At 42.9% G+C, this 27046-nt stretch overlaps 2 long non-coding RNA genes across 2 annotated transcripts in view; one reads left to right on the forward strand and one right to left on the reverse strand.

Annotated features, from left to right (window-relative positions):
* Positions 1-4321: 4321 nt before the first annotated feature.
* Positions 4322-27046, reverse strand: part of LOC131921664 (uncharacterized) — a 31159-nt gene continuing 8434 nt past the window's right edge. Inside the window, exon 2 of the long non-coding RNA XR_009382054.1 lies at positions 4322-4563. This is a non-coding gene — a long non-coding RNA (uncharacterized LOC131921664). The remainder of the gene's footprint in view (positions 4564-27046) is intronic.
* LOC131921665 (uncharacterized) lies at positions 13991-15799 on the forward strand. Its single transcript, XR_009382055.1, has 2 exons — positions 13991-14106; positions 14263-15799. It is a non-coding gene; the product is annotated as an uncharacterized LOC131921665 (long non-coding RNA).

Genomic DNA, 27046 nt, shown 5'->3' on the forward strand with positions numbered 1-27046 from the left:
CAGCTTTGCTTGGTGCCCCATTCCGTCTCTGGTTCTGAGGAAGTTGTAATGTTAGGACCACGGTGACAACCCATAGATATGGGGTAAGAGCATTTCCCAGGCCAGAACAGACAAAAGAAAGAGTTATTAAATGATAAACAGAAATACAGCAGGTGATTTCTCAGATAGAAACTCATATACCTAGGAAAAACAGGAGTTCTTTTAGAGTGGGAAGGGAAGTTACTTGGTCCTGGCTCTTACACTACCTGTTTGGAGTCTCTATTGAACAGATAAGCAATTACCTCACTATTGTGTTAAGTAGTAAATTTTACAACATCAATCATCTCTGAGATTGTCTATTTGGGTAAGGCCCTGCCCTAATCATCCTCAGCTGTCAACTGGACTATAGACATCTGATGATCTCAACTGAGGGCTTGCCCAGATCCGACTGTCCCGTGGCCATATCTGTGAGAGAGTCTTATTTGATGACTGACCTGTCACAGCAACAGGAAAAGGAACTAGAATAGACACTGGCCCATTGGGAGTTAGGCTTTAAGTGTTTAAGGCATCACAAGCCACTGGTGGCAGAGCTGTAGTAGGAGTGCATTGTGAAAGTACTGTATTTTTGCTTTATTTTTGGCCTTTTTGTCTCTATGCACCTCATTTTCCTTCTGTATAAAATTGGAGGCATGGGGAAGTTCATACACAGTAGAGTCCTTAGACCAGTACCTATCCTATAATAAATGATTGGCATTGCTTTCAATTACATGGCTTCCCTTGTGCCCATCCTTCATCTTTCTTGACTTGTACTTCTACTCTGTCATTATTGTTGTAGAACATTATTAAGATGTGATATATTCGTTTATGCTCTGGAACATTTGTTCAATGATGCAAAGATGTATTGCATTTGTTTTAACTCTGTGAGTCTGTGTTACTGTGCCTGTCTCTATCTGAGAAATCATCTGCTGTGTTTCTGTTTATCTTTTAATAACTCTTTCCTGTGTCTGTTCTAGCCTGGGAAATGCTCTTACCCCATATCTATGGGTTGTCACCGTGGTCCTAACTTCCTCAGAACCAGAGACCGAATTGGTCTAATAAAGAACTGAATGGTCAATAGAGAGGCAGGAGAAAGGATAGGCAGGGCTGGCAGGCAGAGAGAATAAATAGAAGCAGAAATCTGGGAGGAGAGGAAGGGGAAGCAAGAGAGATCAAGGAGCAAGAAAAGAAGGGGCCAGCCACCCAGCTACACAGCAAGCCATGGAGTAAGAGGGAAAGTAAGATTACAGAAGTAAAAAAAGGAAAAAGCCCAGAGGCAAAAGTTAGATGGGATAATTTAAGTTAAGAAAAGCTGTTTAGGGGCTGGAGAGATGGCTCAGAGGTTAAGAGCACTGACTGTTCTTCCAGAGGTCCTGAGTTCGATTCCCAGCACCCACATGGTGGCTCACAACCATCTGTAACGAGATCTGGTGCCCTCTTCTGGCCTGCAGTCATACATAAGTAAATAAATCTTTAAAAGAAAAAAAAAAAGAAAAAGAAAAGCTGTTTAGAAGTAAGTCAAGCTAAGGCCAGGCATTTGTAAGTAAGAATAAGCCTCCACGTATTTTTATTCGGGAGCTGGGTAGTGGGTCCTCCAAAGAGCAAAGAGCCAAAAGAGCCAAAGAGTAAAAAACAACCAACAACACATTTAATGTTTTATTTTAATTAATTAATTTATTTAGTGTATATGTGTTCATGCACATGCATGTGTGCATGTTTGCACACATGTGGAGGTCAGAGGGACAACCTTCAGAAATCTGTTCTCACCATCCACCCTTTTAAAGCACAGTCTCTCTTACAGATTCTGCTGCTGCCCTGCATATTCCATGTTACCTGGCCTGCAGACCTCGGAACCCTCTCTGTCTCTGCCTGCTGTCTCCCCGTAGGTCCTGGGATGTCAGATGAATGCTAAACCATCACCCAGTTGCTGACCTATCATTCTTATTCCACATGACATGATCAATCATGTCAATTCAATTTTCTCCAACAGTTCTCTCTTTCTCCCAGAGCCCTGCACACTGTTCTAATGTGGATCCCTTTTCAGCTTCTGGAGTACAGCTCCCATTCTGGGTCGTGAGGGATGCTGAGTCCTTTTTGCAGGTTCTTGGTCTGGTTGATAAAGGAATCTAAACACAGACTCCAAAGGGAACCCAGGACATTGGCGTTCAAAAGGAAAACAAACACACAGAATAGGTAATCTGTGCCTTAGCCACAGATCTGTGAGGTGCTGCATCGGGTGCGCATGTTGGGAGAAAGGAGTGAAAGGTGTCTTCAGAACTAGGGAGAAGGTCAGGGCAAACAGGTGACGGGTTTAGGATTTGAGCTGGTATTCAGAAAAGCGAGATGTAAAAAGAGAAAAGAGAAAAAAGTTAGGCCTTCTGAGTTACAGCTCAGACAGTGGGCAGGCTCAGCAGTTACTCTTTAAGCAGCTGCCCTGAGGGAGGGGGTTGAGGAATATTTGAGTATGGCCCTCATGAAAAGAATAGCTACTTTTCCTGTTGCGGGAGGGAGGCTCAGAACAGACCCCTTGATAGGCAGGTGCGCTATCACTATCAGGGAGCTACATTTCCAGCAGCCCTCCCATTTGCTTATCAGGGCTTCCAATGTAGCTTGCTTCTTTCCACCTTCCTGCTCCAGGCTTGTTTTCTTTAGGCTGTGAAGGAAAACTGTCTCCTTAACACCCAAGGCCTCCTCCGCGTCTGGCAAGGGACACCACCACTGTTCACGTTATCAAGCAGTGACCAACCCACTCCCCTGGTAAAGGGGGTTACTGCCCATCACTATCTGTATTAGAGGACATCATATGTTATTCCTGTGGCCCAAAGGAGTTTCCAACATGGGAAGCACCTGCTGTCTACATCAGAAATGATGCTATCTGGACATGGGTCAGGCCACTTATACCACAGGAAGTTGACATTAGATAAACAGGGCCCAAACGGGGTCCAGAGAAAAGCTGGCTACAAATTCCCTCTCCCATTCCTTTTTTTTCTTGCCTGGCATCCCCTGTCACTGGGATCTGTCTCTCATTCCCTTCTGTTGCACACTGGCTTTCTGAGGTCATGTCGCCTGTCTTGGTTAATTCTCTATTTCTGATGAAAAACATCAGCAGCTCCATCCAGAAGCCCTTCTCAAGCACTGGCCTTCCCTGAGCTGCTGGAATTAAAGACATGTTCCTACCAAATCTTACTGTGCCCTGAGTCTCCTACCAGTAGCTCTTTCCTTTCCAGTTTCTGTCTTCTGGGAATTTTGTCTTCTTTGAGGTGGCATCTTGCAATATAGCCCAGGTTGTCCTCAAACCCATAGCAATCCTCCTGCCTCAGCCTCCGAAGCATTGAGATGGCAGGCAGGTGTCACCACTGTAGTTCTCCTGAACATTTTCAATTCTTCCTTTTTATTAAATTATCCAAGGGATGGAGATGGCTCAACAGTTAAAGAGATCTTGCAGCTCTTGCAGAGAACCTGGGTTCAGTTCTCAGCACCTATATGGGGCAGCTCACAGCCACCTGTAACTCCAGCTCTAGGGAGTCCTACAACATCTTCTGCCTTATGTGCACACCCCCGCCCACCATACACACACATAATTAAAAATAAAATAAATCTTTAAAAAAAAAATCTCAAGTTGTAGTTGGTTGTTTTTCCCTGTCCTGCCCAGCCCTGCGGTTGGGAAGAATCTCTCCCTCCCATGTCCTGTAGTCACTTGATCCCAAGAAACACATAGAGGCTTATATTATTTGCAAACTGTATGGCCTATGGGTCAGGCTTCTTGCTAGCTAGCTCTTATAACTAAACTCAGCCCATTTCTATTAATCTACATGTTGCCACATGTTCCGTGACTTTACCTGTGTGCCATTACATGCTGCTCCCTGGACAGTGGGATGGCGTCTTTCCTGCCTCTCCTTTCTCCTTTCACTCTCTCCCTTAGATTTTCCCACCTGGCTCCATCCTGCCCTGCCATAGGCCAATGCAGCTTTATTTATCAACCAATCAGAGCAACACATTCACAGCCTACAGAAAGACATCCCACAGCATCAAGTTATAAACATGATCAAATTTTTCCTAAATTATACAATAACTGTAAATCTCACTTTGGTCCAGCTTCTAGCTTTTTCTTTTTTGCTCTTAAAATGTCTAGAAAACAAAGGGTTGTGCATCTCCCAGTCACGGGAGCTACTTCCAAGTCCAGCGGCGCTCTCTGCAGCCTCCTGCTTAGGTGTGACAGGAGGACTAACCAACCCCTCCTTCGCATGGTTTGATTTTTATATACAAGAGAGAAAGAAAAATCAAACATAACTCCCTAGTCCCTCTGGAGAGGAATTTTCAAAGAACTTTTATTTTCAAGTTCAGTGATGACCACAAATAGGTTACAGGGATGATGCCTAAGCAGGCGATGGAAGGAAGAAATGGTTCCTGTGTACAATTACCATAGTTGTGTACATACAGCATGCTGACGGTTCTGAGGCGCTAAAATCGCACTTTAAAATTCTGCCTCCATGTTGTAAAGATTCTCCCTTGCATCCCATTGCATTATTAATTTGCTTGCTGAGTCCCCTGAGTATAGACAATACAAAGGGAAAGACTCTTAGGCATCACTCCAGGGGACTCAGATTCCACACTAATGAAGGGGGAGGGAGTTTCTCAACAGACTTGTAACCCTGTCCAGCCTTCTGGGAGCACATTAATTTCAATTTCTTAGTCCTCTCTGGTCCTGATGCCAACGGTAAGGAGACGTGTCCCCCCATTTCTAAGGTGTATCAGGTACATTCGGGTTTTCAGTCTGGTGCACTCAGGTTTTTAGTGAATCCTTTCGAAGGGATCCAATTATTAACCCAGCTCCATTTTGCTGATCTGTCCCTTTCTGAGTGGTTCTTACACTCAGTTTATCTTAAGATCCAGAATCACAGACCTATGATAGACTAGCATCCTGTGAGGCAGAGGGAGATTGCCCAAGCAGCACCAATTTCCTTCCCATTTGCAAGGCTGTGAGAACAGCCTGGGATAATGACCAGCCAGATTGTGACCTGGCTACGGCCTTTCACTATCAAACTGCCTCAACTCTGCCTTTGTTATGGTCCTATGTAGAGAGCAAAGAGCCCTGTGCACACAGACAAGCACTGGAGAAGCCAGGAAAGTTAAACACACAGCTCACCTCTTCAACAGAATGAGGTGAGAAGCCGCTGGAACACCAGAAATGATGTTATTTTACAACCTGGTGATCCTTTGCTGTCTGATGAGACAGACTCTGTCTTACCTCCCAGAATTTATGTTTATACTTATCCAAGACCTTTCCACTAAATCTTGAACATTGCTTTTAGATCATAAAACCCATTCTTATGAGTGATGTCACATGTGCAACAGCCTGAGTGACTTCTGTGTCACTTCGGGCCAGGCCAATCCTGACACCCACAGACACTGTGTTTACCTCAGTCAAACTTCCTAGACCCGAAATCTTGGGCACTATCTCAGCTTGATTTCCAGCCTGGTTAAAATAAGATACATTCTCGTGACTTGGAAAATAATCATCATAGTGCAGTTACTGTTAGGGTCCTGGAGAAGTCCCACAAAAGACCACCAACACAAAGGCAAAAACAGCGACCCCCCAAGAAAAGCTTGCAGGTTCTTTTAAATACAACTAAAGTGATTCTAAAGGCAGTGAGATCATTCTCTCTAGGATTGGTTTGAGCAAATGGCAATCATATTAGTGTGTTTCTAATTGGTTAGAGTTAGCAGGGGTTGGTTAAAGCTATAGCTTTTCCATGTTCTGGGCAAGCCTGGACAAGTCCCAGGCTTTGTTCTTATTTGGGGGAGGGTGTGTGTGTGTGTGTGTGTGTGTGTGTGTGTGTGTGTGTGTGTGTGTCCCAGGCCTCATTCTTACTATCGGGGCCTTGATAATTGACTGCCCTCAGAAACCACCTGCTCAGTTTCAAGAAGCAGGGGCTGAGGCCCAGCTCTTAACTGAATTAGTAGGAGCCTGTCATGGTATTTGTCAGGCCTCCTCAGTTACTATCCACTTTCACTATAAAATTTTAAAAGCACTTCTAAAGATGGTTCCTTTCTGTTCTTCTACATACCAGGGAAAATTATTCTATCTTCTTTGATTTTAAAATTCAATCCTCAAAATGTTCACTATCCTGATTTCAAGTAAACACAGCTTATAGCTGAGACTGACAGAAAAGTGAAGGAGACAAAGGCAATTTATACCACCCACCCCCAACCCTCCCTGTGCCCCGTGGAGAGCATGGCCTTGTGGGCTGTAAGGCGCTCAGCAATTAGGATGTCCACACAAGATCTGTCCTTTGAATATTCCCGTTTTATTCACACAAACATTCCTTATAATATCGTACTAACATAAAAGTTAAACAGACATCTCCCTGGGCGGGGGATGGTTGTTTGGGCAGAAAGGCTGCTGCAGTGTTCCGTTCTCCTGTGAGGATGCTCGGGGAGCTTGCAGGCTCGACCCGAGTCGGCTGTGAAGCCCTTCAGTTGTGGCAGGCTGGAGGATGGCACTGATGGAGGTCCAGGAGGTCCAAGAGAGCACAGGCCAATGGCTAATGTTGACAACCAGGCCTGTGTGGGCCAGTGACAGTTCAGGGGTCACTGAAGTCAACATCTCTCACAAAGTCTCAAGTCTTGCTAACGGATGTCAACATGAGCTAGAGGCAAGGCATGGTGGGAGCACAGCAGTTGGTCCTCAAGAACGCTCCCAAAGTTCCAATTTTGGTGTCATTTTGTTGGATAGTAGCTTTGTGCTCTCAGGGGCTGATTCACCAACACGTCAACACCATGTTAGGGTTAGCTCATTCGAATACCAAGGCCTGCCCTGGACTAGGCGTATGTGAGCTGCCCAGAGGCCTACCAGGGCTTGCTTCTGAGGCCTAGCTCTTATCAGAGCTGTCTAGTGGCAAATTTCTATGTCACCAGCATTACATTATTCCAAAGTCACACAAAATGACTTTTGAGTCACACAAAATGGTTTTTAAATTATGTTCTTTACATCCCCCTCTCCCAACCCCCTCAGCTTTCCTCATTAATCTGCTCTCGTCTCCTAAAAGACATGGTAGAGGTGAGCCCACTTATTTAACTATACTGTTTGATGTTGGCCTGTCTTTTCAGTTAGTATTTAGACAGAGGCCCCCTGGCGTCTCTCTTTGAGTTATTACACTCAGAGCATCTCTGAAGTGTAAGCTCTTTGGAAGTGATTGCTGAATCAGAACCACAGCCAGTTAACTGCCCTCAGAACCCTATAGCTTCATGAAATCAATAAAAGGCTTTCTCTGAAGGCTTCTCTTGAAAGATGTCTGTCTCCCTTGCTCTGTGAGGGACAAAAGGCAGAATTTCCCCCCTGGGACAGTACAGGAAGAGAATCCCATGAATCCTGTCTGCTTTTCACGGTGGGATTTCCATTGCATAAGAACAAAATCCATTTCTTTAGAAATGTTTTTAAAATAGATTCAGCTGGAGAATTTGTTTAGAGACAGGGCCTCATGTAGCTTGAAGCTTATGTAGCCAAGGACGACTTTGAACTCCTAGTCTGTTCATTCAGTACCGTATCTAGCCCAGAGTATTTATTTTATTTATTTATATTTTATATATGAGTGCTCTGCATACATCAGAAGAGGGCATTAGTTCCCATTATAGATGGTTATGAGTCACCATGTGGTTGCTGGGAACTGAACTCAGGACCTCTGGAAGAGCAGCCCGTGCTCTTAACCGTTGAGCCATCTCTCCAGTCCTGAGAATTTATTTTAAATTGCTGAAGAAACAGAAAATGTTGACTGGGGATGTAATTCACTTCATAGAGCACTCGCCTCTGTGCATGATGTCTTGGGTTCAGTTCCCAGCACTGAACAAAACCCAGTATAGTGGTACATGTGTCTATAATCCTGTCGTAGAGGGGTAGAGGCAAAGAGGGTCATGAGTTCAAAGTCATCTTCAGTTACGTGGCAAATTCAAGTCAAGTTTGAGTCAAAACTGGCCTACATGAGATCTTGTCTAGAAAATAAAAAAAAAAGATGAAAAACAAAACAAAACTCTTCTTTTCTTTTCTTCTTCTTCTTCTTTTCTTCTTCTTTCTTCTTCTTCTTCTTCTTCTTCTTCTTCTTCTTCTTCTTCTTCTTCTTCTTCCTCTTCCTCTTCTTCTTCTTCCTTTAGCCTTGTTTTTCTTCTTTAGAACCACTTCATGTTATTTCTCTGTAATCCTGATCATTCTTGGTGGGTCAGGTGAGCAGCTTAGCTTCAGTCTAGTAGTGGAGACCATGTGTATGACTTCACTGTCATAGAAGGAATGGACTGAGTCAAGCTGTGATCTATGTGAGCCACAATGACTGAGGAAGACAATTTAGAATACTTTATCCCATTTATTTTATAAGCTTTAAAAACTTTATAATTGCACTTTTAAAGGCTCTTTGAAGAGTGTAACATTTCTGGGTGGTTAAAAAAAAGATTGTCACAGTTTAATTGGCAATGTTTTTCTTCCTTATGAGCCTATAAAATAATGAGCCCCTACAATTACAGTGTTTTAGATTCAGTGACTACAACAGCGCTTCTTATATGTCACATAAGACATTCCCCTCAGCCATTCTGCTGTTACTCATGATTCAGTGTCCTGATGAGTTTTCAAAGATGCCAGAAAATTCTCCTTTTATGACTAATCCATACACATGAACCGACCCAAGTCTTCCTTCATCCCCAGACATGTGTGTCTTTTTTAAAGACTTATTTACATGCATGAAATATTTGCATGCATACACGTATGTGCACCACATGCACACCTGTTGGATCCCCCAGAACTAGGGTTATGCTTGGTTGTGAGCCACCATGTGCATGATGGTCCTCTGCAAGAACAACATGTGCCCTTAACCACTGCCATCTCTCCAACCTGAACACGTTTCTATCTGTAAGTTGGGCTGAGGAGATGGTTCAGTGGTTAAAGAGTGAGGACAAGTTTGGAGTCTCAGAACTCACATGAAAGCCATTCAGGCATGGGGGTCACCTGCTATCCCAGCCTGAGGGAGGCAGAGACAGGGAGGGGATTCCCAGGACCAGACGGAGCCAAACAAGTGAGGTATCCTGCCTCAGTAAATAAAGCAGGGAGCAACTAGGAGAAATATCCAGAGTCAACTTTGGGCCTCTGCACACACATGCACTGGTACACACATGTGCATACATGCACACACACACATATACACACACACACACACACACACACACAAGAATGAAATGTTATATTAATGTTGGAAATTTATAGAGGTTAGAGAGGTGGCTAAGTGGTTAAGAGCACAGTCTGCATTTCCAGGGAACCTCAGTTGGTTCCTAGCCCCAATGTCATATGGCTTCCAACCCCCTATAACTCTAGTGTCAGGGATCGGCCTCCTCTGGCCTTGGAGGGTACAGCCCATATATATTACATATATATAATTAAAAATACAAAATAACAATAAAATAAAATTGAGAATTTAGGGCCAGAGAGAGGGCTCAGCAGGTCAATGTGCCTGTCACCACGCCTGATAACCCAGGTTTGAGCCCAGAACCCACATGGTGGAAGAAGAGAGCCCACACGTGAGTCTTGTCCTCTGACCTCCTAATGTGCTGCGGTACCTTCACAACATGCGCAAAATGTAAGGTTTTTTGTTTTGTTTTGTTTTGTTTTTAATGAGACTCTTAAAAAGTCACTCAGTTGGGAAAGAACTTTTGCAATAGCACATAAAACAAGAAGTGGTTGTTCACATCTGCAATCTTAGCACTTGGGAGGTGTAGGCAAGAGAACCGGAAGTTCAAGGTCAGCCATTACATAAGAAGTGTGGGGCTAGCTTGGGTTACATGCAACCCTGTCCCTAAATAAATCAGTAAATGACACTCTTTTAGAAAATGGAACTTAATTTTGAGAGGAAGGTGAGGTGGCCGGATACACTGTAGTCTGGATAATAAAGATAAGGACAGGTCCCTGCTTTTCTGAGCCTTGACAGACACGGGCTACTGCAGAGAGGGGATGGGGAAGGACTCTTGGTAAAAAGAATTATGAGGTGAAAGGTGAAAGGGATTGGTTTATTTTTGCCGCTGCAAACTTTTTGTTTATCTTTATTTAAAAAAATGTTCTTTGGTGGTGTGGTGAAGCCCCTTAACCTTGATTTGGTGTCTTCAGGTAGAACCACCATGTTTTCACACCAGAGCTAACTCCTGTAATCAAACTCTGCCTAGAATTTTTCAAAAGTGACTTGATTTGGGTTGGAAGGCATTATTCAATAAGATACTCGAAACATTTCATCCAACCTTATCTGTATGCGTTTGTTCCAGTAATAGCCAATGCTCATCTCACATAACAATGTTTAATATTTTCTATAACAAAATCTGAAATCATATGCTACCTGGAAACCCATTAGTCATTTAATACACACACATATCACTGCCACTTTTTCCTTAGACACACAAAGCAATTTTGATGCTAGCAGTTAATGCAATTGGTGGTATTATATCTTAAAATTTCACATTGAACTTAATTACTTCTAACACATAGCACCAAATTCTAATGCACACTTTCACAGTAACTGATAATTGATAATTTTCACTGCAAATAATACATTATAAATTAAATAATGAAAAATCACAAATAGGTTTGTTCTTGTTCTTATGATTGCTATAAAAATAAATTAAATAGTAACCTATTTATTATGATGTTAACCAGGCTGGATTTAGTATACTACTTTTTCAAACAAATTTTGTAATTTATTTTTCTGTGGAATGTATAACACATTCCATTATTCACATTATTCACATCACACATTATTTTTTCCAGAAGAAGTGAAGCCTGATTGGATGATTGCTTAGGGAAGACCAGTTTTGCTAATTATGTTCTATGGTAGGTATTTTACATAATTGAGTAAAATATAGTTCCATCACTTTAACAAATAGCAAGAAATAACATGAGTGCTTTAATAGACTATTTATATTAATTCTTTGAGAATTTTACACATGCATACCATGTGCTTTGATTATATTCACCCCCTCATATCTTCGCTAACAAAAGAGGATTTTATCAAAATATGTTAGTTGTGCTGGCAGCAATGAGACCAAGATATAGGTAAAAGTATTTACGACGCCAGAACAGATATGCAAGTGTTAGTAAAGAATAGATACTGCAAACAGAAACACGGTGGGCAAATTCTCAGAATGGCTGCCCCACCCTAACAGTCCCCAAGGAAATGAGGCCCTTTATGCAGTGAAGAGAAGTCTCCTGAGCTTACCTCCCGGACCATTAGTAAGGGCCTTTTAAAACAGAGGTCAAGAGGGCGGCTCAGCACTGGAAGCGGTACAATCTATGACACCAGTTGTCGTCCTGAGATGGGCCATCTGGAGTGAGATAGCAGTAGCCACCAGGACTTAGGTTCTAGCTGTGTGCCAGCACAGGTCACTGGGTCCACCTCTAGGTGTATAGGGCTCTTGGTCCTTTTATTTTGTCCCTTTTGTCCCTACAGATGGCAAAACTGCACTTTTAAAATTCATTTTAATGTTTTCATTTTATGCCTTGAGTATATTATGATAAGCAAAACACATCTAAATAACACACACACTCACATCCACCACATACATACACATATGCACACACATACACTCACACACATATACACACACTAAAATATACACATACACTCACACACACATTCACACTCATATACAAACACTAAAATATGCATACACATACACATTCACACACATATACACACTCACTTATACACATACACTCACATACACACACATTTAAATACATGTATATGGTCATACACTCACACACATACACACATGTACACTCCCACTCATGTGCACATAGATACACACATTCATATGTACTCACACACCTCTCACACACATTCTCACACATTCCTTTCTGAGTAATTCAGCTCAGCTTCCCCCACAGGCACAGAACGCTGCAGATTCCTTTGGAATGAAAACAAACACAATTCACATTTTTGTCCTCTCCATTCCACCATGATTGGGGCTCTTTTTCACTGCACACACCTTGAGTCAAACAGGTTGGGACCTTCCTTAAAGAATCCTTCATGTGATAGTTGTGTTTCTGTGACAATGTGATAGAGACTGCGACCACCTGCTCCAATACCTCTCTCTCTCAGATCACCCAAGTCAGAAATGAACATTAAAAAATATTGTTTGTTGGGGGGGTGGGGAAAAAAATATTGTTTGTTGACAGAAACTTTTTCAAGAGTTAGAAACAGCAGATCAGATCTCATTCTTGACTAGGTAGTGACTTTGAAGCCAGCCTGAGCCACATGAAACCCCATCTCAGGAGGAGGAAGAGAAGAACCTATGTTCACACATGGAAAAGTCCAAACTGAAATGTAATAAGTACAACTACTTATGTCTCATTGGTCAGAAATATGTAGTCACTGAGACCACACCTATTTACAAAGATGAGGACATTTATTCTGGGCCACTCTGGGCCCCAATAAAAACTGGTTTTACATTTTCCAAGAAGACTCTTCCCGTTTATGCTCAGTGTGAGGGTCGACATAAGCCAGTCTCCTTACAGTGGCCCTGGATTTGTCCCTGTTGTCTCCACAGCTGCAGCTGGGCTCATCTGCCTACAGCCCAGCTCTGTAGGACTCTGGGAGGGCTCTGCAGTGGACCGTCTCCCCTCCCCACCTGTAATGGACTTAGCCAGCAAAACCGAGATTCTAATTCCTTAGGATTTAGCTAGGATCTGGAGATGCCCCAAGGGAAGAATCTGGTTTCTTGCTCCTTCAGAATTTGTGATTCCGCTTGCCTTTTTTTTTTAATTTATTTTTTTAGCCAGCTCAGCAAAACATTTGCATAATTTTAAAAAGATTCACTTGAGCATGTGTACTTGTTTTGCTAAATTTGTCAGGGTGTCTAGACACCATCCGGTCCATGCAGAAATTCACACTGGAAGTTTCAGGAATTTGTTTAATAAACTTCAAGGGACAGTGAATCTTTGTCTTACAAAAGCTATTTCAGAGACTAGAGATGAAGTTACACAGATCGTTGTAGACCTATTGGAGCCTCATGAAAAACCCAGACAAGGTCAACACACATACACAGATACACACAGATGAACACACACACACGTGTTTATTTTTTATTTATTTGGGTTTTGTTGTTCTTTTTTAATTTGCTCATTTTTTTTTTCAAAAATCTCATGTGTCCCAGGTTGGCCTCAGATTCAATACATGGCAGCGGATGACCTTGAATTCCCGATCTTCTTTTTATGTCTCCAGGTGCTGGGATTACAGGTGTGCACCACTATGCCTGGATTATGCAGGGCTGGCTTTGAACCCAGGCTTTCACGCAAACTAGGTAAGCATTCTATCACAGCTACCTCCCAGCCCCTTGTTTTCTTTTTAATAAATTCTGTGATATGTATTTAAAATGTACAACATGATGCTATTAGATACACAAGAAACAGTAAAATAGTCTCTGTCATGAAGCAAATTAATACAGTTGTCAGTTTATATTCTTAATTTTGAGGGACAAGAACAGTTTGTTCTTGTTTAATAAAAACCTCTAATGCGATACAATTTTATTAACTGTAGCCTTTGTGCCGTAAAATAAAGCTATTTATTTTGTTGTTGATAGGTGTTCTGTTTGTTTGCTGTTTGCCTTCACTTTTAAAGACTGTTGAAGTTTTAAGAAACTTCTATAAGTATGGATGTTTTGTTTGCACGTTTGTGTGCAGTACCTGAAGGAGGCCAGAAAAGCGTGCTGGTTCTCCTGGGACTGGAGTTAATTATGGTGGTGAGCCACCGGGTGGGTGCTTGGAGTTGAACCTGTGTTATCTAGAAGATTAGCCAGTGCTTCTAACTACTGAGCCATCTCCCCAGCCCCAATATTTATTTATTTAAATTTTATTCATGAGTGTGTATTTGTCTGTGTGGGTGTACGCCACATGAGTACAGGAGCCTGCAGAGGCCAATTTAAGGCTGGCGTTAGAGGCAGTTGCAAACTGCTCTAGTGGGTGCCGGGAACAGAACTCAGGTCTTCTGGAAGAACCGCACAGGCTCTTACGCACTGATCCACCTCTCCAGTCTCTGGTTTTGTTTTAAAGCAATGTCTCATTTAGCTTAAGTATGGAACTTTAGTCCAGAATGACTGTGAGGTCCTTGGCTTCCTGCCACCGCTTTCCACGTACTGGGTTTACTGGAATGTGCCATACCTGGTTGATCTTCTCAAATTCTCTCTTCTCTTCTCTTCCTCTTTCTTCCTTTCTTTCTTTTTCTGCAGTTTAGCAATCTGCTTCCTGTATTTGGGGCTCCTACACTTGTGGTCTGAGGAACTCCCCTTCAATCTGGAGTGGCAGTGCCCAAGACTGGTGAAGGAAGGGGAAAAACAGGAGGCGTGCCCAGAAGGGAAGCAAAGACTGCTTTTAGGATCAGTCCTGAGGAGGGAGTGAAAGAGGCCCAAGAAGCTGGGGAGGATGTGGGTCACACTGCTTGGTACGGGAGACCTCAGCCTGTACAGGGAGAGCCTCAGCCTGTACCGGGAGAGCACGGGAGTTCTGTGTAAGTTAACTGTGGGGAAGGACAGCTGTGTGAGGGCGCCCTTTGTGGTTAAACAGCCTTGAAGCTGTAGTTAGCAAAGCTGTAGATCACGGAAGCTAAAGCATCGGGGCCTTCTCCCACATATGTGCCCTGACCAATGGTCTGTACCCCGCAAAGATTCAACATCATTACACTATCATGACACCCCTCCTCTTTTATGAACCTTTCTAGAGGGCCATGGGAACTAATCCCCTGAAAAAGAGGCCCAGTCCACTATGATATGAGAGGGAAAAGGGACCCTATGAATATGTCGCCTACTTCATAAATATTCATTAAAATCTTCTTTAAAATCCACAACTCAGTACGCACCAGGCTGCTCCCCACCAATCTCTCTTTGGAAGATATGCTTTTGTTTAACTTTGTCAAACAAATTGCTTAATCTATCTGTGTCTCTTGACTGAATTCTTTCCTCTAGGAAGACAAAAACCCCGAGAGACCTCCACTACAAGGCCACTTATGTATGATCATACATGTCCTCACGTTCTTCCTGAATCCATTTACAAATTACTTTGTCAGGAAGACTAAGAATCTGCAAGAAGAATCCCGTGTCTCCTCCGACAATTGTTGATGAATGCATTTTGAGTCCCCTGTGACAACTGTTGATTAACACATTTTGTATTCTATGCTTGGGGAGCAAAGTATTCTGGGAAGAGCAAACCCTTTTGAAGAAATGGGTTTATGATGCGATCAAAGGGCTGGGAGGAACAACAAACGGCGGCGGCAAATCAAAATATTGGAAAGCAAAGACCATGTAGGGCTGGGGATGTGGCTCAGTCGGTGGAGTGCTTGCCCAGTATGCATGGAGCCCTGGGTTCGAGCCCCAGCACTTCATAGAACTGGACATGGAGATGCACACCTAGAATCCCAGCACGTCAGAGGTGGAGGCAGGTGAATCAGTTCCGGGTCATGGGTCATGCTTGGCTACATGTCACGTGTGAACTTTAGGCAAGCTTCAGCTAGTGACACTTTGTCTCAAAACAACAACTATAAAACCTTAGGGACACTGCTGGTTTTTACAAAGACCGCTGAGAAACTTCGGAAGGAGTTCATCCAGGAGACAGAAAGCTCAACTCTAAAGGGTTAAAAACCACGCACCAAAGTTAAGCTACTGAGTGTTTTTGCCTTGACTTTCATTATTTCCTTCCCTCCGCTGACTTTGAGCTTAGTCTGCACTCTTTTTCTAGTTTCTTGTTGTATGGAGTATAAAGTTAGGTTGTTCACGTGACGATATTTGTATTTTTAGTGTGTGTGTGTGTGTGTGTGTGTGTGTGTGTGTGTGTGTGTGTTTGATGTGAAGGTGGCTGTGTGAGCCATGGGAGGACAGGCTGACGTGGTAGAGTCAGTGCTCTCCTTCCTGTGGGTTCCAGGTTCAAACCCAGGTCATGAAGCTTGCACAGCAGGCGTCTTTACCCTCCGAACCGCCTCCATCAGGTTGTTGGAGAGTCTCTCTCTCCTTTGTAAAAACGGGGTCTCTTCACGTAGCCCAGCCGGACCTCCTGGATACTCTTCGGTAGCCTGTGGTCCTCATTTTCCATGGTGTACTGCCGTAAACCTCTGTCAGCAATGCTTCAGCTACAGCACATCACTTTTGACACAGCGTGCATTCTTTTTTCTCTCCAGATTACTCTTTTTTTTTTTCAATGTTAGGAATCCAGCCCAGGGCCTCCTGTTTGCTAAGCTTGCTATCACCGAACTGCATCTGCCTGGGCGTTTAAGGAAAGGCTCAGGCTGTCACTGTGGAAGTTGGGCTTCCCTTTTGGGGTTAACAAATGAGTTTAGAGACAGATTTGGAAGGAAGTTTGAGAGTATCTTTTTGTTTGTTTGTTTGTTTTCGAGACAGGCTTTCCCTGTGTAGTTTTGGTAGGTAGCGAGTCCTGGAACTCGCTCTGTAGCCCAGGCTGGCCTCAAACTCAGAGATCCACCTGGCTCTGCCTCCTGAGTGCTGGGATTAAAGGCCTGCACCACCACCACCTGGCTTGAGAGTAATTTTATTAGTGCCTAAAAGGAACAGGACAGAGAAGACAGGTCGTGAATCTCAGCAGCTGTCAGGAAGAGGGACATGGAGAGAAGGAAGAGAGAAGTCATGCCTTTTTGACTGAGGGTCCAAGACAGCCAGCATGTTCAGAAAATGGAAGTTGGCAAGCAGCTTTGTAGCAGAAAGGGCAAAGAGGCTTCAGAGAACAAGTGAGGACGTCCAGAGTGTCAGGGAAAGCATGCTTAGAATTTTGGCCAGTATCTGTAAGAAATGGTACGGGAAAAGTTGACCGGGCTTGGCTTGGTCATGGTGTCTCTTCACAGCAATAGAACAGTGACTAAGACAGAAGGCTTTAGAGGCTTCATTCTTGCTAACTTTCAGGCCTGGGGGGTGATCAAGGACAGATGGACTTAGATGTCAGGAGGATCATCTAAGTGCAGCTTGAATGGGGATAAGAGGAGATAAAATTAAAGCGCCAGTTGAGTAAACAAGGTCCAGAGGTTGATGGCATCACTAGTAGATTTTTAAAGATTTGACCTATTTTTTACTATGGAAATCCAGAGATCCCATTCCAGAACTAGTCAAGACAAGTGTTCATTGAAGAGGAGAGAAGAGGAGAGAAGAGGAGAGGAGAGGAGAGGAGAGGAGAGGAGAGGAGAGGAGAGGAGAGGAGAGGAGAGGAGAAGAGAAGAGAAGAGAAGAGAAGAGAAGAGAAGAGAAGAGAAGAGAAGAGAAGAGAAGAGAAGAGAAGAGAAGAGAAGAGAATAAGAAACAAGAGCCCCTTCCGGCATTCCCAGCCTCCAGCCAGGACAGAACAAGGCCATTTCCAACTCCTGACCAAGGACAAACATCAAAACCATTAGCTTTGAGGATCTCTGCCCCAAACCCACATGGCTGGTTTTTATCTCCTGTTTTCCTACGTAGTTCAAACTGGTTTTGGGTTGGCAACCCTCCTGCCTCTGCATCCTGAATACTGGGGTTGTAGGCCTGTGCCACCATGACTAGCTCTGCCTGTTAGTGAGTCTAGTTTCATGTGGTCAGAAAAGGAACTGGAGATGGCAATCTTCTTATGTTTGTTGGGACTTGTTTCATGGCTGTGATCTGTCCTGGAAAATGTTCCATGTGCATTTAAGAAGAACACGTGCTTCATTCCTGTTGGACAGGGTGTTCCATACATGTCTGTTATGTTTATTTAACCTATACTGTTAGTCAAATGTTTAGTTTCTGCCTCTATGATATATTGACTGAGGAAAGTCAATACAGTTAGTATTGCTAATTCTCAATTTTAAATCCTTAGACATTCCAATGTCATATACATATGTATTTACAATTGTCACATCCTCTCAATGTATTGCTCCTTTAGTATTTAATAAAAAATTTGAATTAGTATTTGGTGTCTAGGGGTGTTTTGGCTGAATTTATCTGTGCACAGTATGCGTGTCTAGTGCCCTTGGAGGCCAGAAGATGTCAGATCCCCTGGGCCCGGAGTCATCAGACAGGTGCTGGGAATTGAATCCAGGTCCTCTGGCAGAGCAGCCAGTGCTCTTAACCACTGAGCCATCTCTCCAGCCCCTTCTTGTATCATTTTACAGTAGCCTTTTGTCTCATGGGGTAGCCTGTCTTGACTAAGTGTAGTGTTCCTGCTCCTTTTGAGTACCATTTACAAGAACTCCTTTCTTGTTCTTCACTCAAAATTTGTGTGTCCTGAAGGCTGGAATTTTTGTTGGAACTCGCTTTTTAAAAATATATATTTAGGCACTGAGTGTCTGATTACACATTCAACTCAGTTATGTTTAAAGTAATACTATTTAATAATTTTTGAGGTGGTAGAGGTCACTCAGTGTAAATATTGATAGGGGCTTATTGTTGTCGTTTGTTAATTATTTACAATTTCATAGCCTTTTGTTCCAACCTTACTGCCTCCCATTGTGGCTTGTTTAATTTTTGTGGTGGCTGCTCTGACTCTTTTCTCTTTGCTTTTTGTATGCCTATCACAGATTCCTTGTGGTTACAGTGAGGCTTACATGAAACAGCTAACATTCTAATTTAGGCTTATAATAACTTCAATTGCATATAAAAACTTCAATTGCATATAAAAACTTCAATTGCATATAAAAACTATGGTTTTACTCCCCCCATAAGCATACTTTAACATTCACAGTAAACTATCTAAAAAAGAAATTAAGAAAATCGTATCATTTTAATATCAAAAATAATAAATAATATGTTTAATAAATAGGTGAAAGGTCTGTGTAGTGCAAACTGTAAAACATGGTTAAAGGGAACTAAAGAAGGTACAAATCAATGGGAATTGAAAATGAATTAGAAGAATCCATCTTGTTTATACGCTACCCACATTATCTATAAGATTCAATGCAATCCCTATCAAAACTACAACAGCAGTTTTCTCAGGAATAAAAAAAAATCCTAAAATTTATGTGAAACTACAACAGAATCTAAATTTCCAAAGCAATCTTGAAAGAGGAAAAACAAAGTTGGAATCATCATACAATACTACAAAGCTATTGTAGTCAGAACAGAATGGTACTAAAGTAAACAGAGATCAGTGGACCAGAATAGGCATCCCAGAAATAAACTCATACCTGTGATCTACTAATCTTGGTCAGGCCATAAGAATGGACTAAGAATGGAGGTGGGGAAAATCTTCAGACAACAACAACAACATCAGCAAAAACAAACACGAGTGAGATTACCCAAGCACAAAAATACAAGGACCACATGTTCTCATTCGTGGATGCTAACTTTATATCTTTTGGATGTTTTGCCTAGAGTACAAGTGAAGCCAGGAAATTGGAAACATGTCCAAAGAGAAGAAGGACATTCATGGAGAAAGGACTGCTGTGGGATAACCCCTCTGTATGCTGTGAATATGTTTTATTACCATTGGTTAATAAGGAAGCTGCTTTGGCCTATAGCAAGGCAGGATAGAGCCAGGCTGGAAACCCAAGCAGAGATACAGGGAGAAGAAGGATGGAGTCAGAGGCAGATGCCAGCGGGCTGCCTGAGAAACAAGATGTACTGGAGAGCAGGTAATGACACAAAGTCACATGGCAAAATGTAGATAGAAATGGATTAATTAAAGTTGTAAGTGCTAGTTAGTAATAAGCCTGAGCAATAGGCCAAAACAGTTTATAATTAACATTAAACCTCTGGGGCTGGAGAGATGGCTCAGTGGTTAAGAGCACTGACTGCTCTTCCAGAGGTCCTGAGTTCAATTCCCAGCAACCACATGGTGGCTCACAACCATCCGTAATGAGATCTGATGCCCTCTTCTGGCCTGCAGGCAGACATGCAGGCAGAACACTATGCATAATAAATAAATAAACCTTAAAAAAAATTAAACCTCTGAGTGATTATTTTAAAAGCAGCTGTGGGACTGGGTGGGACAGAAAAGCCTCCATTTACAAAGGACAGAAAAGTTTCCTTTTATAAAGGACAGAGAACACAGTTGACACAGAAAATAAGAGTATTGAGGACAAGGCAGAAGTTTCAGAGGGAAGTTTGAAGTTTGAAGACTCTATTGGGACCATTGCATATTTTGAGTTAAGTGGATCTCTGTGAGTTCAAGGCCAGCCTGGTCTGCAGAGCGAGATCCACGACAGGCACCAAAACTACACAGAGAAATCTTGTCTGGAAAAAAAAAAAAAAAAAAAAAAAACAACAACAACAACAACAAAAAGAATCTGTGGTTCTGGTCAGCTGGGACTGAAGAATCGGCTGTGATTTATAAGAGACCAGAACCACTGAAGTAAAACCTTTGCTTAGCTGGGACAGTGGATGCTGGTCAGTGGGGGCTGAAGAACCAGCTGTGATGAAGAGATCAGCATCATTGAGGTGAAGTCTTTCGAGAAGTGTCTCCTCAGAGTCAGCACACAGAAACTGTGTTCCAGAGGTGGCCAAGGCTGTAGCTCATGCTGGTACATGCTATAGCTCATGCTGTAGCTTCAGCAGAACTTGGTCACGTGTAAGAGTCTCCCAGGTGGGACTGGCTTTGAAGGTAGAAAGGGATTCATGGAGAGCAGCTGAGGCTTGGCACTGTGAGAGGCCAGGAGAGGCCACTGGTGAAGGTGCAGCCTCAGTAGCAGTTGAAGGCCCAGGATTGAAGGGGTCATGTGGAGAAGCTGGGCCTTGGCACCATGAAGAGAGCCTATAAGAGGCTATTGGTGAAAGTGCAGCTTCGTTGGAGCAGAGACCCCAGTGTTTTGGAGATGCCAGTACCATGGGACAACCACCAAGAACAGCAACAGCAGTGGAGTGGAGCCTGGAGTGGAGCCGGCCCGAGCCTAGAAGACGAGCTGTGTGTGCTGCAGAGGGCGGAGCTGGAGAAGTGACTCAAACCCTTTGGAGGAGCCCAGAAGATGGTGAGTGAGTCACAGACGTTGGACACTGATTTATTTACACTGTTGAGTTTGGTTTTCCTTTGTTCAGATGGTGACTGTGCCCTGGTTCTTCCCTCCTGAAGTAAAAAAGTATTTAGTTTTGATTTTACATGAGCCCATAGTTGAGAGACTAATTTTTTTTTCTAAGACAGTGTCTCACTATGTAGTCCTGGTTGCCCTCACAGGCCTACCTCTGCCTCCTGAGTGCAGGAATTAAAGGGATGTGCCACCATGCCTGGTTGACGTAATTTAAATTTAAAAAAAAAAAAAGATTTTGAAGTTTTATAGAGATTTGGGTTTTAAAAGAGAATGTATATTTTTAGAGACAACTTTTAAAGTGTTTGAATTCGTAAGACTTTGAAACTTTTTGAGTTTGTAAAATGTTTTATATTGTGGTGTTTATATTAATGTCTGATCTTGGGGATGAACAAGAAAGGAAAGGTTGTGGCTTTACAGTGATGTGTGTCAAGTTGACAAGGGGTCAGTTGTGCTGGATAGTTTCATGTCAACCTGACACAAGCTAAAGTCATCTGAGAGGAGGGATCCTCAAATTAAAAAATGCCTCCATGAGATCAGGCTGTAGGCAAGCCTATAAGTCATTTTCTTAATTAGTGGGCGGGGGTGGGTGGGTCCAGCCCATTGTGGGTGTTGCTAGCCCTGGGTTGGTGGTCCTGGGTTCTAAAAGGCTGATCAGGCCATGGGAAGCAAGCCAGTAAGCAGCACTCCTCCATGGTTTCTGCATCAGCTCCTGCCTCCAGGTTCCTGCCCTGTTTGAGTTCCTGTCCTGACTTCCTTCAGTGATCATGTGATCTTTCAGTGATGTGGAAGCATAAGCCAAATAAACCCTTTCCTCCCAAATTTGCTTTGGTCATGATGCTTCATCCCAGCAATAGAAGCCCTAACTAAGACAATGACCAAGATAGATGTATACATACATGAAATTTAAAAGGAATTTTTTAAAAAGACTCCAGATATCCATAGGAAAGAGAATGGAAGTCAGCCTTTATTTTACACTATATATAACAATCAACCTAAAGCACATTAAATACTTAAATGAGAAACTTGAAATGCTAAATTCCTAGAAGAGAGCTCAGCATGCAGCTCGGTGGTAGAATACTTGCCTGTCATGCACAATGCAGGAGCACACAGAGCAAAACCTCTTAGAAGGAAAGATCCAGTTGCCGAGTGTGAGTAACTCGCAGTGCTCAGCTTAGGACAAATCATCTGTATAAACACCGCCCCCGCCCCCATCCAAGGCTTGGGGAACATCACTGAAGAGGCTGAGAAAAAAATGTAGGAAACTAGAAGATGTGGAGGACAGCTGTGAAATGCTGTCCTCTGGACATAGTATGGCTATTGGACACATGTTCTTACAGCAACTGTGTTACCTGCACAAGATGTAAGCAAGATTATGCCAGTCAGAATTCCAGCATGGGCAGAGCAGGGGCCCTCAAAGCCTCATCCTTAGCAGAAGGACTCATGGCATTTGGAGACTGTTGAGGGTGAATCACTCTTTTTTGGAGACTGAGCATCTGGTAAACATCCTATGCCCTAGTGGATGGTCCCCCACCCATGCACATGTGGCCAACATGAACTGGGCTCAGGAGAAGATTACTACTAATAGAAAGAGAACATGCAACTGGGAGGCAGATGGGTAGGGGGCACTAAAAGGAGCTGGACGAAGTAGTAGATGGATATGATAAAAATGTAATATGTGCAATTTTCAAAGAATAAATAAATATCTATGATTTATTTGTTGAGACAGGATCTTACTGTGCAGTCCTGGCTGGCCTCAAACTCACAGAGATCTTCCTGCCTCTGCCTCCTGAGTGCTGGGATTAAAGGCGTGCACAACTATGCCTACATTTTTAAAATAAATATTTTAAAAGGAAACATCCCACAATCCCACTTTGGAATATATAGCCAAACCAAAGTATTAAAAATCTCATAAAACTACAAGCACCCCATGCTCATGGCAACACTGTTCACAACACCAAGGCATGGAAACAACCTAAGAGTACATGGCTCATGAAGGAATAAAGAAAATGTACACACAATGGAGTGTTGTTCAGCATCAAAGGAAGTGAATCCATGCAATGTAACAGTATCGATGTAAATATAGGACATTCTGATGAGTGGAATAAGTCAGGCTTCCCAAACACAAACCCTGTACCGTTTCACGTACAGGTGGAAGCTAAAATTCAAACTGTCCAAACTGTGTCGGAAGATATGAACAAAACAAGACACGGCAGTGCACATATGGAATCCCAACATTCGGGAGGTGGATGTAGGAGGTCAGGAGTTCAAAGCCATCCTTGGCTATGTGGTAAGTTTGAGGCCAACCTGGGCTAGGTAATACCCTGACTCAAAAAAATCGACAAAAAAAAAAATCCCAAATCATAAAAGTTTTGGAAACCCAGTATACTGCAATGGTTCTATTGGATATGCTATTAATTTATTTATTATATAAAATATATCAAATCAGGTTGTGTACCCAATTTTAAGTTGTGTGTGTGCATGTTTGTATGTATGTCATTGTACATATGAAGGTCAGAGGACAGTTTGAGAGAGTCAGCTCTCTTCTTCCAGCATGTGGGGCCCAGGAATTGAACTCAGGTCATCAGGCTTGGTGACAAACTCCTTCACCTGTAGATCCGTCTCACTACATAATCTCTATAGGCAAATTAAATACACATTAAATATTTGTACTGCTCTGGGGATATAGCTCAGTTTGTACAGTTGGTAGAGTGCCTGCCTCTCATGCAGCATGTGGTGGGACACACTTATAATCCCAGCACTCAGGAGGTAGGGGCAAGAGAACCAGGAGTTCAAGATCATCCTCAGCTCTATGTGGAATTTGAGGCTACGGGAGACCCTGTCTCAAAACTAAACTAAACTAAACTAAACTAAATGATTATTTTCTGCTGCTGAATCTAGGCCTTATAGGCAACATTCTATTGCTTCAGCTACATCTGTGTGTGTGTGTGTGTGTGTGTGTGTGTGTGTGTGTGCATGTGCGCACGTGCAGCATGTGCATGTGGGCACATGTGTGTGTTTAAAGAGAGACTTGAATATTTATAACAAACAGAAGACTGAAGTGAGTGCCATGAGCCAAATAGCATTGTCAGAAATTTCCAAAACATAGCAAGTACTCTCACAAAGAAAAGGGAATTCAGGTTCTGAGCCGCCGTGCTGCGCAGCTCAAGTTGCTGGCAGGTGACCAGGTTTGGAAGGTAAAGGCAGATGATGGATGTCTCACAAAAGTGGGTTTTGTTAACCGTGGCTGAAGGATGAAAGGCCAGTTCCAACCCCGACGGAATGGAAGTCGAGTTGATAGCTCAGCACAGACTGGAAACAGAAGCGCAGCACAATCCTGCTCACTGTGTTAAGCCAAAACTTTGCTGGGAAATGAACACAAAACATTGGAAAGACTGATATCCTTTATAAACTCCTCAGCAGAAAGTCAACACTCTTCCAATAAAGCTCTCTCAGGAAGAATTAAAAAAAAATAGGAGAAGAAGAAGAATCAGAAATTCCAGCTGGAGAAAAAAAAATTCTACACACAGAGACTTCAGAGTGGAGGGTGAGGCACAGAAAACAGATTGTAGCCAGATTTCTCTTCCTGTTAAGCAAGGTCATCATGACAGCAGGCTGGTTTGAGCAGACTGAGAAATGGGCTCCAGCCAGCGGGAAGGTACAAGCTGCTGACCTGAGACAGACTCACATGCTTCAGAAGTCAGCACCTTCTGAAAAACACAGGGAATGTCACCAAATTCCAAAAAGATCATGGTAAACCTTTCTGAGAGACTTACTGTGTCAAGGTTGCTGGTTGGCCTGGCCTTTGAAACTTGTGGAAGCCTCTGTGGTTACTGATATGGTCTCACCTGGGTTGACTCTGAACTCACAAAAATTTATTTCTTATGTGAGGATGATTCATCAACAGATTTTGCTTGGACAACTCACCAGCATTGATTCATGCATATCACAAGAGGTATATAGTAAATGTCTTTTGTGAGTCATGAATTGAATAAGTTTCGAGAAACAACAGGAAACAAGACAAAATGTTGCCTTTGTGGGGTTCACACTCTAATAGAGCAGCGGTTCTCAACCTTCCCAATGCTGTGACCCTTTAATACAGTTTCTCATGTTGTGGTGACCCCTCAACCATCCAATTATTTTTGTTGCTACTTTGTTGCTAGAGTTTTCCTGCCTGGCCCACAGTCAGGACAAATCTCTCTCATCTGCCAGTTCCACAGCCTTTCAGACCCGACCAAGTAAACACAGAGACTTATATTGCTTTCAAACTGTATGGCCGTGGCAGGCTTCTTGCTAACTGTTCTTACAGCTTAAATTAATCCATTTCTGTAAATCTATACCTTGCCACGTGGCTTGTGGCTTACTGGCATCTTCACATGCTGTTTCTCATAGTGGCGGCTGGCAGTGTCTCTGACTCAGCCTTCCACTTCCCAGCTTTATTCTCCTCCTTGTCCCACCTATACTTCCTGCCTTGCCACTGGCCAATCAGTGATTTATTTATTGACTAATCAGCAACACATTTGCCATACAGACCATCCCACAGCACTACTTCATAACTGTAGTTTTGCTAATGTTATGAATCATAATGTAAACATCGGATGTGCAGGCTATCTGATACGTGACTGCTGTGAAAGGGTCAGTAGACCCCTCATGGGTCACAACCCACATGTTGAGAACTGCTACGATAGAGGAAACAATGTAATAAACCCACCAAAGCAGTGCAGGACTGTAATCCCATACACTGGAAGCTGAGGCAGGAGGATCGTGAATTCATGGCCAGCCTGGGCTGTGTAGTGAGACCCTGTTTCTGATAATAACAGTGATAATAATAATGAAAAGAAATTGACAATAACTATAATTTTGGTGGGATAAGGGTCGGAGAAAGCAAATGAGAAAAAATAAACTATGTTTTCATGTGTGTGAGGGGATAACGTTTCTAATGTCTCTGAGATATTGGGTAAGAGGGTAGGTTGGAGGGTAACCAGACACTAATGTACCTTATGTCCCACCCCATCAAAGACTTGGAGCTTCAGTATAATATTTATTATACTGTCATCTGTGGAGCCCTTACTACAGTGTATCAGGACAGTAAATTGTTATTTGCAGCGGCCGGGATACTGAATGTCCTCCAAAGTCCCATGTGGCAAAGGTTTGGATTTAAGGAGGCGGCTACTCAGAGGTGGTGTGAAAGACTTAGAGGGTACAGCCTAGAGGGCCAGCAGGTGGTCCTTGGATCACTAGGGAGATATATATATATATATATATATATATATATATATATATATATGTATGTTTGTGTATGTGTGTATGTACATGTGCACATGTGCATGTGTGTGTGTGTGTGTGTGTGTGTGTGTGTGCGCGCGCTTGTGAGTGTGCATGCACACATGTGTATGTATGTGTGCTCATCCTCAGAAGCTAGAAGCACCTGATCCTCCTGGAGCTGCTGTGTCAAACAGTAGTAAGCCCCATGATTCTTGTATAATATTAGAGGGATCAGCCTTAATATTGTACATATTATTGTCCAGGGGCTCAGGAGAGAGACTACGAACAGCAAGGACTGTTTTCGGAAAAATAGAATCTCAGCACATCGAGCTCTTTAGTCCATTCACTTTAATTCCTCTGGCATCCTATTTACACAGCTTCAGTTCTGTTCTCATGTCTAGTTCCTTTCTTGCCTGATTTCTCTCTATATTTATCTACTGCTCCCTCTAAGTTTTATCTTAATTCTCTCATCTTAATTCTGCCTCATATAGGTCCTTTTCATCTTGTTCTTACCCAGCTAGTACTTCCCCATCTGACTCTTCCTCATCTTCCATCTCATCCACACATTCTCCCTGATCAAAATCCTCCTTATCCCTCTCTGTTCTCCGTCTCTTAGTTCTCCTCAAGTCTCTCAAGAGTCCAGTTATAAACCCAAGCAATAGCAATCTCCTCTGGTAACCTTGCTCAAGGTTACCAGGCTTGAATTCTACGGAGTCACAAAGGTAGGTAAGAATTTTCCTCAGGCAGTGACCACCAGGCTTCCAGGATCAAACATGGAGGGGTGATAAGAA

The sequence above is a fragment of the Peromyscus eremicus genome, chromosome 11, assembly GCF_949786415.1.
Source record: "Peromyscus eremicus chromosome 11, PerEre_H2_v1, whole genome shotgun sequence".
Taxonomy (NCBI): Eukaryota; Metazoa; Chordata; class Mammalia; order Rodentia; family Cricetidae; genus Peromyscus; species Peromyscus eremicus.